The sequence below is a fragment of the Pinus tabuliformis genome, chromosome 1_1 (genome assembly GCF_031772625.1).
Source record: "Pinus tabuliformis cultivar Carrire ecotype Pingquan chromosome 1_1, CPIR1, whole genome shotgun sequence".
NCBI lineage: Eukaryota > Viridiplantae > Streptophyta > Pinopsida > Pinales > Pinaceae > Pinus > Pinus tabuliformis.
This window is the reverse complement of record NC_142297.1, coordinates 779,928,241-779,933,624: the sequence shown is the minus strand read 5'-3', so window position 1 is coordinate 779,933,624 and position 5,384 is coordinate 779,928,241. Positions and strand designations below refer to the sequence as shown.

Below are 5,384 nucleotides of genomic sequence, written 5' to 3'. Positions count from 1 at the left end.
ATCAATGAGAAATAGAGGACTCCTCTCCATTTCCATATTTGTTTTAGATCCATGCCCCTATGCTTTCTAAAAATACTCATTTGCTAAGGTTGGCCCAGATCAATCTTTTTTCACTGCAATGTTTGTCTCGTTCTGGAGGGAATCATTATGTCCCTTTTCCTTTGGTTTCACTCTTTTTATAAACTCTTGGATATCTCAACAAGTATACATTTTATTGTGAGCTCTTCTCCCTTGCATTTTTATTATTTCATTGGGCCTCAAGACTCCCTCTTTCCACATCATCTTGTAGCTCGTCATCCCATAACTTTCAACGTACATAAATTTCATTTCATTCAAGATCCCATCCCCAGGATGACTCAACCACTATACTTAGTATTTGTTCCCACACACAAGCTCTCTGTTGAGAAATGGAAATAAGAAATTCTAGTTTAAATTTGTCCTTGAATTTAAACTGAGAATTAAATCGAATTCTATTCTCATAGCAACTTGTAAATAGTTAATTAAGTTTAATTGAGTTAATTGGCTTAGGAAAATTGAGTTGAAAGTCTTTTTGAAGTCATGTATATGTTCTCCCTAAGTTTTATGTGTCCAGGATGAGTTTAGTTGAGTTGTAATTAGATAACTCAATTTATTGAGTTATAGGCAGTTAAACTAGTTCTAATTATTTGTTGAACTAGTAGAGGATTAGTAGTCAGTTGGTGCATTGGTGCATCCACAAGTACTACTCCAGATAACTGAAGATTCACTCATGGGAAACTCATGCATGTCAGTTCTGAGAAAGACCCAGTTGAGACTAGAGTGCAGGGACAATGTACTATCAGTTGTATAATTTTCCAAGTTGTACAGATGGTGCATGTAATTAGGAAAGGACCTAGATGGTATTCCGCAATTTTGGAAGCATTGAATTCCTAATTAATATGGGCTATTGATCCTAGGAATTATGTAAGGAAATAGGGGCTTGGAGAGTAGAAGAAATTGGCTAAGTGTTGGCCGGAGCTAGCTTGTGAGCAGAGAGTTGAGCATACTTGTGTCAAATTGTTCTAGTGAGAACTTGCTTTGTATGTTCACATATATTTATGATTAATGCAATACAGATAGGCAAGGTTTTGAGTAGTAGCTTTCCCCAGAGACACTTATTAGTTATGTGCCATTGATTTGTCTTCCTCTTGCTATTATTTTTTTCATCGATCTATTGGCTTCTGCTAGTTGAAAATAGAAGTATATTCTTGTCTTTTGTTCTAGTATATTACATGAGCTGTGAATCTACAAGAAAATCTACATGGTATAGGAGCTGAAGACAATATACTAGAGGATATTTTGAAGTTTTGATTTTGGGGTTACAAGTCAACTTCGAATTTGCAATACGTACTTCAGGATCAGCATATGGATTTCTACGGTTTGAGGCTCAAGTATTCCTTGGAAGAAAACTTGAATTATATAGCCTGGAAGGATAGGATGGAGGTAGTGCTGGAGGATAATGGCCTCAAGGAATTCATTGATCAATACATTCCTAAGCCAAAGACATCAAATGAACAAAACCTAGACGAATGGCTTAGGAAACTTTGTATGCTATGTGGAAAGCATTGACAAACTTGTTCCAGAATAGCAGTGACCATAGGAAGTTGGCACTGAAAGACAAAATTAGAAAAATCAGGATGGAGAAAGGCGAGACAATTCCAAGATACTTGACCAAGTTCACAACCTGCCGTGGTGAGCTTGGAAGTGTTGGAATAACCATTGCCGAGGATGATATGGTAAGCTTAGCTCTCCTAGGGCTTCCTAAGAGTTGGAATAACTATTAGGAATCTGTGAATGGAATGGAGAAGTTGCTAGATTGGGAACGACTGTGGTCGAATTTGATATAGGAGCAGATTAGAAGGAACACCAGAGATGGTTCCTCATCAAAGATTGATGATGAAGAAAATCATGCCTTAGAAGGTAAGGCAAAGAAGGGGAAAGGGAAGGCATCCCATTCCAAATCGGATTATTGCCATGGAGGTAAGAAGAAAGACATGTTGAGAGTTAAGTGCTTTCATTGTCATGAGCTGGGACATTTTGCTACAAATTCTCCGTTCAATAATTCCAAGAAGAATTCCCCAGGAGGAGCGACGTGTGAGGCTTTGGCCTCTCAATTCGAGTTGGAATTTTCCCTCATTGCATGCATGGTGTCATTAATGATGGGAAGTGTATGTTACTTAGACAGTGGAGCTTCATTCCACATCATTGGTGACAAGGAGTTATTCAGTGACATGGAGGAGAAGGATCTCCAGATTCATATCGATATGGGTGACAACGGGATTGGTATAGTGCTACTGGATTAGGCATGGTTACTTTTCAAAGGGAGCATGGGGATCCTATCACCTTGAAGGATGTTATTGATCCAGGTGGATATTGGTGGCCACCTAGATCCCCACCATTGTTTCTCTCAGCATTTTCAGTTTCCTTAATTGTAGCACAACTTACTATTTTTAGCAGTTTTTCGGGTCTTGAACTTCCGGAGCCGTTTTGAGGCCCTAAACGACGTTTTTTGGGAAATATGGGGCAACAGGGGTCCATGGACCCATTTTGCCTCCCAAAGTGGTAGTGCTCGGATAGATCTTTCTAACGAGCTATTGTATGCGTCAAACAGAGATCGTATGCCAAAGTTACGACCCCAAGAAGTTGGTGTACCAATTTACCCAAACAGGGCCCACAGTTTGGCGTTTCATCTTCTAGGGTTAGGTTTTGGAATGTTAAGGGTTTTCCATTGTTTCTCAACAATAAATAGGCCTTCGAGCCTCATTGTAACACAGTTCAGAGGCATGTAGCCACCACATCTCTTCTCAGAGATAAGCTACCATCACCCTAGCTAGTTTATTTCCATTACTGTTTGTAAGCATATTTCAGTATTTTACATTAATGAAATGAAGTATTATTTCCGCTGCATATCTGTGTTTATGGTTATCTCTGTAATTTGTTGCATTCATGTTTAAGTCCGGATTAGTGGTATCAGAGCGGTCTGCTTTTTCTCTGTTTTTCTTTGCATGTCCCCAACAAGGTCGGGATATAAGGAGTTAGGGCTTGAACTGGTCGAACCTTTGCAAGACCAGCCTCGCAAATCCCGACGACCTCCCATGGCGGATGAGAAGAAAGACAAGGGGGCAGGAGATCCTATCAAAATCTTGCTCGAAGAAGCCCTCGAGCGACAACAGAAAGCGATGATGGACAACTTTGCCCAGATCCTTCAACGGCTACCCAGAAGCGATGCATCGACTTCCAGCAGCTACTCTAGAAACGCCACACCCTTTAAGGTACAAGTTAATTTTGAAATCCCCATATTCGAGGGTCAGATAGACGCAGATGTCGTAGATAAATGGTTATGTTATCACTTAAGAATTCTAATTCCAAAACTGCTCACATTAGTTTGATGGTAAAGATTTGGTGCTAGTCTAGGTTTGAGTTTTTGTTTGCCTTAGAGTCTGAGTCTTAGGAGTCCACTATGCATTCTCATTCACCACTGGTCTCATAATTCACACAATTTCCATGTGTCAGCTTTGTTCAAAGGTTATTATGTGCTACAAAGCTCTTTAGGTGTTTTCGTAGCGCATAAGTCAGTTTTAGGTGTTTTCGCAGCGCAACATGTTTCAGGTGATTTCGTAGCGCAGAAACCCAGTCTAGGTGATTTTGTGCTGATCCATAGAAAATCTCACCCAGCTGTCATACTTATCAGAATCTGCTGTGTTTTAGGTCGTTAGGTGTCTTGGTACTGGCACATGTTGCAGTTGTTGCTGAGAAGGAGACAAAGGGTTCTATTTACAATCTGCATGTATTTAATGGAAAGTTGCTCGCTGGCATCAATTAAAAGATTCAGTTATACAAATGGGAGAACCGTTCTTTTGATGAAGCCTGGAAAACAGAATACAACGTCTCAAGAGAATCAACTGTGCCACTTGGTTTATCTTATTGAGAATGCCATTATGAATTTGCCACCTGGTCATGGAGATGTTTTCCCTGCTCTTTTGAACAGTGAGAAGCTTGATGAACTACTCTCACAGGATGTAAAAGGTGGTACGCTTATCTCTTATGAAGGCCGAGTTCAGCTTCTAGAGATTGCACAGGTTCCAGAGGAGCATACTGGCGAGTTCAAGGTCATTTTCACCTGCATCTGTGGTGGATTGGGCAGGCGATAGTTGGAGATGGGAAAAATCCTCGCAGAGAAAGGCAACAGATTGCTGAAATTGAAAAGCAGGAAAAGGAAGCAAGCCAGCGCACTGCAGTTACCACGAGGACTACAAATGTGAAAGGTGATAAGTTGATTGTCACCACAACTAGTCTATTTGAGCAGGCTGCTTTTGGTTCTAAAACGGATTGGCGTGTAAGGGAAATATCTGCCACAAGTATCTATCTCCGAGTCAATCATATATATGTTAACTCTGATGATATCAAGGAAACTGGCTATACATACATTATGCCAAAGAAAATATTGAAAAAATTCATTTGCATAGCTGACCTTAGGACTCATATTTCGGGGTATATTTATGGTATAAGCCTTCCCGACAATCCACAGGTGAAGAAAATTCGCTGTATAGCTATGCCTCCACAATGGGGAACACATTAGCAAGTTCATTTGCCTTTGGCTTTGCCGGAGCACGAATTTTTGAATGATTTAGAGCCTTTGGGATGGATGCATACACAACCCAACGAGCTTCCTCAATTATCACCTCAGGACTTAACATGCCATGCTCGAATCTTGGAGAATAATAAGCAGTGGGATGGAGAGAAATGTATCATTCCTACATGCAGTTTCACTCCCGGCTCCTGCTCCTTAACTGCATATAAGCTTACTCCAACAGGTTATGAATGGGGGCGGCTCAACAAAGACACTGGAAGCAATCCACATGGTTATCTGCCTACTCATTATGAGAAAGTACAAATGCTTCTCAGTGACCGTTACCTGGGATTTTACATGGTACCAGATAATGGTCATTGGAATTACAACTTCATGGGTGTTAAGCATACAGTCAGTATGAAGTATGGAATTAAGCTTGGAGCTCCTCATGACTTTTATCACGAGGATCACCGTCCTACTCAGGGATAGGAGAGGTTCAAGAATTTATTGACATGTGTGATTATGCGGTTGGCTTAAGTCGACAGTTGAATGGCTCCATCATACCTTCAGAATGGCCCAATCATATGATGATGGAGGTTTAGAATCCTCTTGGCATAGTCAGAGTAATTACTGCATTCAACTTTCCATGTGCTGTACTTGGGTGGACTGCATGCATCACTTTGGTTTGTGGCAATTGTGTTGTTTGGAAAGGTGCTCCTACTACACCATTGATCACTATAGCGACAACAAAACTCATAGCCGAGGTGTTAGAGAGAAATCGTTTGCCTGGTTCGAT

At 40.7% G+C, this 5,384-nt stretch overlaps 1 pseudogene; it reads left to right on the top strand.

Moving 5' to 3' along the window:
• The first annotated feature begins 3,812 nt into the window (after positions 1-3,812).
• LOC149216314 (pre-mRNA-processing-splicing factor 8A pseudogene) lies at positions 3,813-5,077 on the top strand (annotated as a pseudogene).
• Positions 5,078-5,384: the final 307 nt, after the last annotated feature.